Source organism: Bubalus kerabau, chromosome 10 (assembly GCF_029407905.1).
Source record: "Bubalus kerabau isolate K-KA32 ecotype Philippines breed swamp buffalo chromosome 10, PCC_UOA_SB_1v2, whole genome shotgun sequence".
Classification (NCBI taxonomy): domain Eukaryota; kingdom Metazoa; phylum Chordata; class Mammalia; order Artiodactyla; family Bovidae; genus Bubalus; species Bubalus kerabau.
The window spans coordinates 53,681,720-53,695,612 of NC_073633.1; the positions used below are offsets into that span (position 1 = coordinate 53,681,720).

At 41.2% G+C, this 13,893-nt stretch overlaps 1 long non-coding RNA gene across 1 annotated transcript in view; it reads left to right on the top strand.

Moving 5' to 3' along the window:
* The window catches only part of LOC129621369 (uncharacterized), a 102,995-nt gene extending 89,856 nt beyond the window's left edge, over positions 1–13,139 (top strand). The window contains exon 4 of the long non-coding RNA XR_008699254.1: positions 12,202–13,139. This is a non-coding gene — a long non-coding RNA (uncharacterized LOC129621369). The remainder of the gene's footprint in view (positions 1–12,201) is intronic.
* The last annotated feature ends 754 nt before the right edge of the window (positions 13,140–13,893 follow it).

The window sequence follows — 13,893 nt, forward strand, 5'->3', positions numbered from 1 at the left end:
ACTAAGCCTCTTGTTCCAAGCTGCACAATTTCTCCATGATTCTTCTACATGAAGAAAACACTGCCAGGGAAAAATTAAGTGACTATGTTTCTTTTCCAGTTTCTTTTTCTACTTACAAAATAATGCAATAATATCGATATATATGTACATGAAACTCTGAGACCTCAAATTTCTAAGCTATTTTGTTAACCTTCTTCAAAGCTCCCCATTCTTTCCTGATCGATACCAAACTTAGCTGGATATTATGTGAAATATTCTGTGTGACTTAGAGCACGTGCTCTAAAAACTTCAGCTTCCCAAGCGGTGCTATGGTAAAGAATGTGCTTGCCAGTGCAGGAGACCCGGGGTTCAATCCCTGGGATGAGAAGATTCCCTTGAGAAGGAAATGGCTACCCACTTTAGTATTCTTGCCTGGAAAATTCCATGGACAGAGGAGCCTGGTGGGCTACAGTCCATGGGGATGCAAAACAGTCAAACATGACTGAGCACACACACACACACACGTTTCCTGATTGTTGAGTAAATGAATAGATTTCTCTTGACTAGTATGGTAACTACTAGTCACATATAATTTTTAAATTTAAATTCAGTATAACTTAATAAAATTTAAAAATCCATTTTTAATCACACAACTACTTTTTTAATCACACTTAACCACATTGGAAGGACTGATGCTGAAGCTGAAACTCCAGTACTTTGGCCACCTGATGTGAAGAGCTGACTCATTAGAAAAGACCCTGATGCTGGGAAAGATTGAGGGCGGGAGGAGAAGGGGATAACAGAAGATGAGATGGTTGGGTGGCATCACTGACTCAATGGACATGAGTTTGAGTAAGCTCTGGGAGTTTGTGATGGACAGGGAAGCCTGGAGGGCTGCAGTCCATGGAGTCTCAAAGAGTTGGACACGACTGAGCAACTGAACTGAACTGAACCACTTTTTTAAGTGTTCAGTGTTTACAGTAAGCTAGTAGCTACCGTATTGGACAGCACAGATTATAGAACATTTTCATCATCACAGAAAGTTGTATTATATAGTACTATTCTAGGTCTTGAAATGTCAAATTTTAAAAACTGAGTGTTAATTTTCCAATTATGAAAGGGCTATGAGCTTAAATATGGTGATAACTTATTGACCTTCAGGGTCACATCTCTGCTCAACATACTAACCATGTGACCTATACAAATTACTTTCTTGAACTTTAGTTATTCCAGAACTACAAAACCGTGATAAAATGCCCACTTCTCTGAGCTGTTGTAAATGAAAGTGCTTTGTAAATAAAAAATTCACATTGAACTTTGGAGGCATTGCGTGAGGGTGTACAAGTGGTTACCATGTGTCTTTTGCCAGCTCTTAAAATGGGGGGACAGTTTCAAGGCTGACCTTTAAAATAGGTGGGGGTAGAAAAGTATTGACCACAGCTCCACTAGAAACTGGAATCGGTCACATGCTATTTTTGTCAGATGTATCGTATTATCAACCTTTCCTCTCTCAACTCAGCTGCATCCAGAAACACACTGGTTGTTTGATCATATTTGAATACATTTTATCCAGAGCCACATCCTTAAGGAGCAATTCTTACCCACATTCTTACCCATCAGTGTCTGAGTAGCACAAAAGGGGGCCCTCCTATCATTTGGTGGCTGTCACTGACCTTTCAAGACCAAATGCAAAGACTCTGTTCTGCTTTTTGATTCAGAATACAGAGGCCCACCACTCACCCTGGGATGATGCCCTGGTATAGCATCAGTGAGCTGATTCTTAAATAATCTCATCACAAACAGTGTGTAAGCCATTTGCAAAGTCCCACAATTTATGCCATTTTCCTATGGAGGAAGACATTAGAAACTCAGCCCCATTTCATTATCCATTTGAATAACTTTTTTCAATTTCGAGCTTGCTGCCTAACCATGAGGGCTGAATTATGACTAGATTCCCCCTCTTGCTCTTTCTCTCTCTCCTTGCCTAGTGGGAGCACTAAATAGATAAATAAAAATCACTGCAGAATAATTGTAGGTGCTGTGGGCTAGAAGCCAAACTGGGCTGATGTGCAGCCTCTGAGCCTTGTCTGTCTGGGTCTTTTTTTTTTTGGCCCATCATTATAGAGAATTCAATTATAATCTTTCTCCATAAGCACAGTGGAAGTTTGCATACACCAGCCCTGAGGCATTATTCATCATAATGCATTTTGAGAGTGAAAGAAAAAGAGGAAGATGTCTCTGGTTTCCCCTAAAGCTGTATTTTTCATTTGGAGACTTGGTCAAATTTTAGCATTTTTAACCCTCCCCTAAGTCCCTTTCTCATGCAAAAGCTATTTTCAGAGTATCTTCACAGAAGTGCAAGAGGATGGCTTGAATATGCAGGCAAGGCTTATTGGCATCTACTGGGAAGGGTCCCTTACAAAATGCCAAGCAAGCAAAAAGAAATTTAAGCCTGGGGATTTGTCCCTTTCCGTGCAGGATTTGGGGACTGGGGGAACATCTTAGGGAAAGTTTCCACTGAAGGGGAGACAACCATGTCTGCTTTCTCTGATACTACAGCCTGTCCTAATAATGACAGCCATCCCTGAATGCTTCCTTCGGGCCTGGCACGATTCTGAGTGCTGAAAAGGTATTAACCCATTTAAAATTTGTAGAACTCCTTTGAGGAAGATAGTATAATTATTCTCATTTTGTAGAGGCAGACCTAGAGAGGTTTTTTGTGTTTTTTTTTTTTTTTTTTTTTTAACTCAATCCAGTCACAGAACTAGTAAATGGCAAAGTTGAGATTTAAAGTCTAGATAGTCAGAGCCTCTTTCTTTATTCTTTGTTGACTTGTTTTGTGTTGTTTTATTAAATAGTTGCTAAGTCATGTCTCTTTGTGACCCCATGGAATGTAGCCTGCCAAGGTCGTCTGTGGGTGGGATTTCTCAAGTGAAAATACTGGAGTGGGTTACTATTTCCATCTCCAGGGGCTCTTCCTGACCCAGGGATTGAATCTGTGTCTCCTGCTTGGCAGGTGGATTCTTTACCACTGAGCCACTTGGGAAGCTCTTTATCCGTTATATATGCACAAATATTTTATATTCAAAATAAGAAGAAAATACTCAAAATTACTACAGTTAATCTTGTCTGCTTCTTTTAACATGATTTAATCATAGATCAGGGGAGTGTTAAGGGGCTCCAGCAAATTTCTTGCTTTGCAAACATATTCCTCCCTTCCTTTATGATGTAGGAGCAAACCAGTTTCCTCCTGTAGTCAGGCTCAGTCACCCTTTCAGTAGAATAGCTCCCTTTTTTGCCTGTTGATTCACTGGCTTGAGAATCAACAAATGGCCAGGTGGCAATTTCAAGTTTCAGTTTCAAAGAACCATTGCTCTGTCCCATGGGAGAAATGTTCTTCCTTCAGAAAGCTTGTCTTGTAGCAGATCCCTCACTTGTGGGAACAAGACACAAAATTGTTTCTAGCCGATCACTGAGAAGAGATGGCTCAGCCATTTCCACCCCTGATTACAGTCCCACAAATCTTGTCAATGGGAGAACTACCACCTATTGGTGGCTGATTTAGAGCACATACTGTCTCCTGTAGAACACTGTCCCAGCTCTGCAAGGTCTTGCTGTTCAGTTGTTACTTGGAGTTTTGAAAACCATTCCACTTTTCTACTAGGCCAGCTACTTTAGGAGGGATTGGAGGAAATATAAGACCATGACCATGTGCCCATTTCTGTTTCATTTGCTGTAGAATGAGTTCCTTGATCAGAAGATTGGCTGTGTAGAATGTTACAATGATGAAGAGGGCATTCACAAGTCAATGTATGGTGGTTTTAGTAGAAATATTGCAGGTGGGGCTTCTCTGGTGACTCAGATGGTAAAGAATCTGCCTGCAATGCAGGGGACCTTGGTTCAACTCCTAGGTCAGGAAGATCCCCTGGAGAAGGAAATAGCAACCCACTCCAGTATTCTTGCCTGGAAAATCCCATGGACAGAGGAGCCTGGAGGACTGTAGTCCATGGGGTCACAAAGAGTTGAACATGACTGAGCAACTAACACACAGAGGGGAGGAAAATGTAGATTAGAGTAAGTGTCTATTCCAGTGAGAACACAGTTCTGCTCCTTCCATGCTGGAAGTGTTTCAATATATACAACCAGGTAGCTGAGTGATCCCCCTGGGGAAAGATGCCATACCAAGGGCTCAGCAGGTTGTTGGCAGATTGGGCATTCTGTAAGGTCAGAAGCCAGATTGCACTTCCATATTGGAAGTCCATAATTGCACTTGAAATAGACGGGGAAACAGTGGAAACAGTGTCAGACTTTATTTTTGGGGGCTCCAAAATCACTGCAGATGGTGACTGCAGCCATGAAATTAAAAGACACTTACTCCTTGGAAGGAAAGTTATGACCAACCTAGATAGCATATTCAAAAGCAGAGACATTACTTTGCCAACAAAGGTCTGTCCAGTCAAGGCTATGGTTTTTCCTGTGGTCATGTATGGATGTGAGAGTTGGACTGTGAAGAAGTCTGAGTGCCGAAGAATTGATGCTTTTGAACTGTGGTGTTGGAGAAGACTCTTGAGAGTCCCTTGGACTTCAAGGAGATCCAACCAGTCCATTCTGAAGGAGATCAGCCCTGGGTGTTCTTTGGAAGAAATGATGCTAAAGCTGAAACTCCAGTACTTTGGCCACCTCATGCAAAGAGTTGACTCATTGGAAAAGACCCTGATGCTGGGAGGGATTGGGGGCAGGAGGAGAAGGGGACGACAGAGGATGAGATGGCTGGATGGCATCACTGTCTCGATGGACGTGAGTCTGGGTGAACTCCGGGAGTTGGTGATGGACAGGGAGGCCTGGCGTGCTGCGATTCATGGGGTCGCAAAGAGTCGGACACAATTGAGCGACTGAACTGAACTGAACTGGAAGTCCATATTACTGAACCCATACAGAATCCCTGCCTTGCCACCAGAACTACTTTGTTTGTGATCCCACTGGGCAAGGATCAAGGTGGCTGAGGAAATAAACTCACTGATGTCCACAGGACAGGTTATCTTATCTACCTGGTTAAGTTTATGATAATCCACAGTCAGTCTTCAGGATATTTGCATCTTCTGCGTTGTTGAATGAGGCGGTGATAGGAATCATCATCCCTACCTCCTCCAAGTCCTTGATGGTGTTACTAACCTCCATAATCCTTCCAGAAATGTGGTATTGGTTTTGGCTTACTACTTTGGTGGACAGAGACAATTTCAGTGGCTTCCATTTGGCCATTTTTGCCAGAGTAGTTCTCACTCATTAGATAAAGGAGTCAATATGAAGATTCTCCTAGATCGTGGTACCTCTATTCATATTATGTATTCTAAGCCTAGTTTAATGACTGCAGTTTCCACTATTATTAATAACCTTTATGAGAACAACCACCACAAATCTCTTTAAGGAGGCTGGATATCCCTTGCAAATGTATTATTCACAACCTTGGTAAAAATAATGTGTTTATAACTCTTCAGGGGATGTGATGAGGAAGTGAGTGAGCAGGTCTTTACCTGACAAACCCACTCGAGCACTCTAGGCTCCCTAAGACTTTAGATAACTTGTTGTTGCTCAGTCTCTCAGTCATGTGCAACTCCTTGTGACCCCATGGACTTCAGCACGCCAGGCCTCCCTCTCCCTCACCATCTCCCAGAGCTTGCCCAAGTTCATGTCCACTGCATTGGTGACACCATCCAGCCATCTCATCCTCTGACGCCCTCTTCTCTTTCTGCCCTCAATCTTTCCCAGCATCAGGGACTTTTCCAGTGAGTCAGCTGTTCGCATCAGATGGCCAAAATCCTGGAGTTTCAGCTTTAGCATCAGTCCTAGATAACTCACTCTGCAGCATACTAGGGAAGTTCTGGGATTTTAACTTCATTTGGTTTTTTACTACCTTTAGGTGCAGGTTTCAGTTAACCAAGCAGGCAAACTGTTAAAGCCATTCCTGCCTCCTCAACCTGATACAATGAATCTGAAACCACAACCCTGAGAGTTTTGCATCCTAGATTGCCTTGCTGATTTCACCCTATTCCTGGCTCCAGTAGAACTGAAGAGCAAAATACCCGCCCTCCCACCGCACCCCACCCAGCCTCCCACCGCACCCCCCACCCCCCCACACCGCAGTTACCTAAAATACTGCATGCAATGAGCTGTCAGGCCAAGAAATACTTCTTTGGAAGCATTCGAAAAAATTGTAATGTGGGATATAAAACATAAAGATCACTCCAGTAAGCCTTGGCCTTGCTGAAGGCAAATTCCTGGTCTTGCTTTCAAAATATTTAAAGCCAATGGTAAAGGGAATCTAATGCTGCATCAAATTACAGGCCCATATAAACTATTTGAGAGACTGAATAAGTTTCCTCAACTAGTGGCTTTTACAGACATGCTCTTTTTTGAGAATAAAAACTATTTAGGTCAATCTCTACCATTTTTTGTATACACTGTCTGCCGTAGTAGTAGTAGTTAATGCCTCAAATACTTTGTTACTTGGAAAATAGAGTTAGCGCAAGCAAACAGTTCCTTGATAATCCCCAAACTTAGGGTCAGTTCAAACAACAGGTGTACAGGTATTTATGGTCACTCTCCCTTCTTTTCCTGAGCTTCACTTGGCATATGGGTCAGTGAACTTCTCCAAATGAAGGTCACTAGATAAAGTTGTTGACAGGAGAGAAACCAGAAGGCAAGAGAGAACAAACCAGAAAAACAGCAGTAGTCTTGTAACTGTGGCTAATAAAGCCTTCCTGAGCAGCTTGAGATCTTAGAGCTTATCACACAGGGGAAACAGGAATGAAAAAAAGCATGTCTCCTAACTTAATCCACTCAGTGTAAGTTTGTCTCCCGACCTGATGTGTGCCGAGGAATAGGTTGTTAAGGGCTCAAGGCACCTGGGCAGGACTACATGTATCATGTAGCTTTAAGAAATAAACCAGCTAGTTAGGGGAAAAAAAAAAAAAAAAAAAAAAAAAACCCTCACTCAGGAAGAGCCAGGCGTCTGACTACACCAGATAGTATGCACTCAGCTGCTGGGTGATGTGGTCCTGATTCACTCACCGTGGGAGTCTGGAGGGGAAGGAGATTTGTCTATATATGGGGGAAACTTTGTTGAACAATGTAGGCTTGAAGTGGACACAAAATATTTCCTTTTTTAAAGAAAAATAGCTTTAATAAGGACTCAGAGAAAGAAGAAATATAGAAATAGACAGATATTTGGAAGGTAAAAGAGTAGAAAATGGATGCACTGTGAAATCACTCAATTTTTGTGAGCATGACATTTTAAGACAAGGGCTGATACCAATATAGCCATTAAAACAAAGTTAATCTTCAGTTTAATGTTCATAAATTAAATAATGATGGCTTTTACACTCAATGATTTTGAGGTTAGTTATCCAGGAAATATTCACCTTCCAAGAAAGAAGGTGGCAAAATCTCCTACAGTTAGGTACTATTTACTGTATCCTGTACAGTACGTCCGTCATCCTGATTCATAAGCGCAATGTGTCCTGTGGGAATCTTGAAAGACTTAGAAACATACACATACACAAACATAGCAAGGAAACTTATTTGGCCCTAATTACACCATCCAGAGATTCTACTTCTTAGTATGTTTTCTTTATCTTTTCAGAAATGTTTACATGTGTGGTTGAAATGATCACATTGAAATGATGCAGTCTCACACCATACATTTAAACTCATTCATCCTCCCACTTGAATGAAAACCATGTTCAATTCAGATAATGAAAAGTCCTCTAGTCACTGAAAAAAAAGAAAAAGTTTATTTTAATTTTGGTTGTGTCAGGTCTCAGTTGTATCTCTCGGATTTAGTTGCTCCTTGACACGTGGGAGCCGTTTCCCAACCTGGGATTGCACCCACTTCGCCTACATTAGAAGGTAGATTCTTAACCACTGGACCACCAGGGAATGTCCCCCTCCAGTCACTTTTGGTCATAAAGTGGTTTAGTTCAGTAATTAAGATCCAGCCCAGATCAGTAAACTTCAGTCCATGGCAAGCCCCCCCACTACGCCGCCCTCTACTTTGCCCTGAGTAGGTCTGCTGTCTGCTGTGGGAAAGGAGGACTGGTTCTTCTTTCTTCACCCAGTACTTTGACCTCTGTGACTTGCTCGCTTGGTTTCTGATTCTACAGAGCTGAAGCATGAGCAGGGAGAAGAGGAAAGGACATAGGAGAATTCTTACTTGACTGGATGCTTAGTACTATCTGGTTGTCTTAAGTATTTAGATACCTTCTTTCAGAGCACTCCTATGGGGTCTTTCTGTGTGTGGGGGGGGAGGGGTGTTTTGCTTGGAGATCCCCTCCCCCACCCTAATGTTGGGAATTGCTCACTTGTAATTCCATGGACAGTAGTTGATGCCTTTCTCCTGGCTGATCATTTAAAATGCATTTCTGAAGTCAGAAAGAGAAAAGCAAATATCATATATTAATGCATATATATGGAATCTAGAAAAATGGTACAGATGAACCTGTTTGCAGGGCAGGAGTAGAGACACAGATGTACAGAATGGGCATGTGGACACAGAGGGGAAGGAGAGGTGGGACCCACTGGGAGAGCAGCGTTGGCATGTATCCACTGCTGCTGCTGCTGCTAAGTCGCTTCAGTAGTGTCCGGCTCTGTGTAACCCCCTAGACGGCAGCCCACCAGGCTCCTCCATCCCTGGGATTCTCCAGGCAAGAACACTGGAGTAGATTGCCATTTCCTTCTCCAATGCATGAAAGTGAAAAGTGAAAGGGAAGTCGCTCAGTCATATCTGACTCTTCGTGACCTCATAGGCTGCAGCCTACCAGGCTCCTCCATCCATGGGATTTTCCAGGTGAGAGTACTGGAGTTGGGTGCCATTGCCTTCTCCAATATATCCACTACCATGTATAAAATACATACCTAGCAGGAAGCTGCTATATAACACAGGAAGCTCAGTTTGGTGCTTTCTGATGATCTATCAGGGTGGGATAGGGTATGGGAGGGAGGCCAAAGAGGGAGGAGATATATGTATGTAAATAAATAAATAAATAAAATGCCTCTCTGAGCTTCTAAGATCTAGCAGTACATCTCCAGCTTGCTTTGCTGAGGTTCCTGTGTCCCTCCAGGTGGCCCCTCTTGGACAGGATCTCAGGCAGTAGCTCACCAACTCTCTCTGCCATGTGGCCCTCCAATCTGGCCCACAAGAAATAGAGCTTCTACCCAGGCCAGAAGTGAAACCACAGCCCCTAGTCCAATTCTGCCAGCTACTTACTCCAGCTTCTGTCTCTCCAGACTTCTTAGGCAGGAGTGACACACTCCAGAGGACATATATTAAATTCTCTAAACCATCTCATTGAATTCTCTTCCTCCTTGGGCTGAAAAAGGGGGAGAGAGAGAGAGAGAGAGATGAGCCTTATAAAACACCAGTAACTCTCTTCCTCTCTAACTTACTCCTCTTTGCATCTATAACTTCAGATTCTTTTTATACTCTTTTGGTGGATGATAGGTTGTTCTGTGAACACCTTTGCAGATCCTCCATGGCACTCGCACATCTATCATCTTAGGTTCACAGCTTAAACTGAGACTAATCTACTTTTATGTGTATGTGTAAGTGGATATGTATATAAACAACATCTGGCTCCCATAAGGGAGGGGTTTGGCTGCGGCAGAGATGAGATAGCTATTCAACCACCATTTCCTTTTCTTCCTAGATACACAGTTTAGACAATATTTTCCTCTGCCCTTGCACTTAAGTATTCTCGTGGGAGTGTGGCTCAGTTCTAGCCAAAAGAATATGAGTGAGTATGACGTGTACCTCTTCTAGGTCAGACCTGTAAAAACATTCTATACATGCATCCTCTAGACTTTTCCTTTTCCACTGGTTTTTGCAGTAGATACAACCATATTGGAAGCCACATATTAAAAATGATGGTTTCACGAATGGAAAAAGTTTGGGCCCTCAGTTTTTACAGGGAAAAATACTTCTGTCCACTGAGGAACACATACATATGTTAGACTGTGAGGGGGAGAAGGAATTTCTATTGTAATAAGCCACTGAGATTCCCACTTGGAACTGTGAGCTTTGCCCTAACTAATAAACTTTTTAATGTTAGAGTGTTGAATGTTTCTTCCTGATTTGCATGATCCCTGTATTTATTATTAAATATGTATTATGCACTTTTGCCATAAATTTTGCACACAAAAAAATGCAGCTTGTTGTTTGCATTTAAAATTGTTTTTATATTGAGCACCTAAAATACTAAGTTTTACACAGTGGAATCCGGCAATGACTATTTTTTATGGTTTGAATCTTTTGCCATTGCTTTTAGAAAGATACTCTTTTGTTGTTGTTTTTTAATTTTTTATTGAGGATAATTACTTTAGAGTGTTGTGTTGATTTCTGCCATACAACATGAATCAGCCAAAAGTACACATATGTCCTTTCTCTCCAGAACCTCCTTCCAACCCCTCACCCTCCTCTCTAGGTTGTCACAGAGCACTGAGCTGAGCTCCCTGTGCTATATAGCAGCTTCCCACTAGACACCCATTTTACACATGGGGTCGCTAAGAGTCGGACACAACTGAGCGACTTCACTTTCACTTTTCACTTTCATGCATTGGAGAAGGAAATGGCAACCCACTCCAGTGTTCTTGCCTGGAGAATCCCAAGGACGGGGGAGCCAGGAGGCTGCCGTCTATGGGGTTGCACAGAGTTGGACACGACTGAAGCGACTTAGCAGCAGCAGCAGCAGCAGTGTATATATGTCAACGCCACTCTCTCATTTCGTCTCACCCTCTCCTTTCCTCGCTGTCTCCATAGTCTGTTCTTTATGTCTGCGTCTCTAAGGAATCTGGAAAAATGGTACTGATAGAAAGATATTCTTGATAGTTGGTCATTGTAAATTCAATTGCCAACCTCTCCATTGATATTCTGTTCTACCCAGCAAGTCTTAGTTCTTGGTTTGGAGACTTTTCATCTAGAATTACACTAAGATTTTGAAATGGTCACTTAAAATACTGAGTGAAAAGTTCCCAGCCAAAGAGGGAAACAATATATGCTCTTGGGCCTGGTAAATAAGATTAATCTTATACCATTAAAGAAAAAAGTCTTGTCACAATTTACATAAGTAAAGTTCAACTTTAGAGTTTTGCAACTTTGTATCCTCATTCCCATCTCCTGCCAGACATTCAGCACTCCCAAGATAATTCCTGGATGAGTAGGAATCTTTAAGAACTCTCATTATTTCTGGCCTTTGAGCCATGATTCATGAATCCAAATTCACCTTCTCTTGACCTATATCCTATTTGTTTAGATAACTGCAGTGAAAAACAGAATCTGAATATAAGCCCTCACATCTACATTATTATCCCATATCCAAGGTGGCAAAGAATGAGAGAATTTGTGCAACTTTGGAGAGGAGACCCCTAAAATCAAGCTATACCTCAGGCATTCCCACTTTGTTTATGGGTAGGGCTGACCCTGAATCAGAAGTGATTAATGCAATTATTCAGCATCTGATTTGATCACATCAAAAAAAAAAAAAAAGGCAACAACAACAGTCTTTTCAACGGTAAGATTTTCAGTATTGACATACTCAGGATTTCAGTGAAATACAAGAATTTTTTTTAGGGAAAATGTTGCATGTTGAAGATGTCTGCATTCCCAGTACTTACCACAGTATCTGACATTTAAGAGCCATTCAACACACATATGTTCAATGACTGAAAACTTTTACCATGAGGACACAGAAAGTAGCTTGGAGGTGTCAGGTACAAACATACCTGAGAAAGAAGAGAAACTGGAGGGAAAAAAATTATGCTTTAGCAATATTTGTTGAACAGAGACATGAGAACTTCAGGAGACTAAAAGCTTAGAATATCAAAACAACAACAAGATAGAATAGCAAGAGTGAAGCCAAGGATGTGGTCAGAAATTTTGGTACATCCAGAGAGGCAAGGGCTGTCCAAGAAAACGGCACCAGCTCAAAGAACCACTGTTTGTGAAAAACCAAGGAGGAGTTCCAAGGGAGAGAGAATCTAGGAGAGACAAGTATGGCAGAAAGCCACTCCCAAAAGTCTCAAGGGAGAGAGGCATACCGATCGGAGCTCCCTCTGATGATGCATTAGCTCAGTTGTTCCCACTGGAGGACTCCTCTTAGTCACTTTGTGCAGCCTTAAGTCATCAAGTGGGAAGACATTGATTTATTTTTATTCACCCCCTTACTGAAACAGTGTCCTGAGGACTTCCAGAGCTGGGGCAGGAAGAGGAAGAATCTAAAACACTGGAAGGAGACTCCAGATACGGGGAAAGTTGACAGCATCCTCCCCAAAGTGAAAAGCATAACCAGACTCCTGACATAAGCATCACAGCCCTGAATGGGGCGAGATCTACCCTGACAACGTGTTTCATATGAAAAAGCAAGCAGTTTGTATGTGTGTAAATGCCTGGCAGACATGCTTGGCATTTAGCAAATCCTCTCCCATTATTTATTACTATCATCTCATGATTTATTAAGTCAGATTAGCATCTCAGATTAGTTTAGCAGTGAACAGGAATAGGAGGATAAGAGGTCTGGGGAAACTTAACTCCAATAAGGAGCTAAAATACTGGACGGTTAAGGTCTATAACAGAGGTTCTCCAAGAATGGACATTTGGACCAGAAGCATCAGCACAACCTGTGCTGTTGTTAGAAATGAAAAAAGTCCCTAAATTTGGGACTTTTCCCTTAAAATAATTTCTCAGAAGAACAGTTATGGTACCAAAATACATAAACACCTTTAAGGCATGTTACATGTATTTTTAAACTGCTTTCTAGAAGGATTATATCAATTTGCATTTCTATCAGCAATTAATAAGCATTCTAGTTTTCCCACACATTTACTTGAATAGTTTCATTATTTTGGTTAGTTTGGGGCAAATATTATAGTTCAAAAATAGAGGAATGATTTAATGCTCATTCCTGAACTGGAATTTCTTTTATCTTGTCCTTCCTTGTACTTGAAAGTAGACCATGAGTTGAGATACTGCTCATTCATTCCCATCATTAAACTAGAACCAGAAACTGGAATTTTCTTATGACATTATTTGCTCAGGAGTCTGAATAAGGTACATCTGATTTGAATCACATCTATGAATTTAGTTAATTTGGTTCTAAAAAAGCTCTTAATAACAACATCACTTAGAAGGTGCTATCAAGGTATGAGCCCTGAAGTGTTAAATTGAAGTTTCAATATGAAGAGAAGGAAAAAATAAGAAAAAACAGAGTAAGCCACATTCAGTCTTTATAATTGCTCATAATAATATAGACCTTTTAACTAAGCACATTGACATCAATTATTTCATTATGCCAACACTATTATTCTGAGTCTTAAGAAGCTAAATGAATCAAAGTTTTTGGAGGTTAAATGACTTGCTTAAGGTTACAGAGCTACTTATACCAGAGATTGACCAAAACCCTAGAATTTCTGTTCATCCATCCATCCATTCATTGATTAAGTGAATAATATGTGTTGACCATGCTATATTTCAGTGCTAAGTCCTGAGACTAGAACACTGAACACAAATAGAGATGGAAATGGTACTTTCCCACATAAAGCTTGTTATTAGACAATATGAAACAGACAAGAAAGCATTCAATTACATAATCAATGACATAAATTGTGGTACATATTACAGAGGAAAGAAACATGGAAAGAATAATAGAGAGCTATTTTATTTAGACAGAAATGGTCAGAGAAAGCCCCTCTAAAGAGATGATGTATAAGCAGTGATCTAAAAGGTAAGAAGGCTTCAGGCAGGAGTGTGGTAGTGTGCATGTATGTATGTTTAGTAAAAGATGCATTCCAGATATATCCTGCTGTTCAAATCCCTGACATGGAAAAGCTTTGCACAAGTTTCAGGAATAGAATAAACACGAGTCTGCC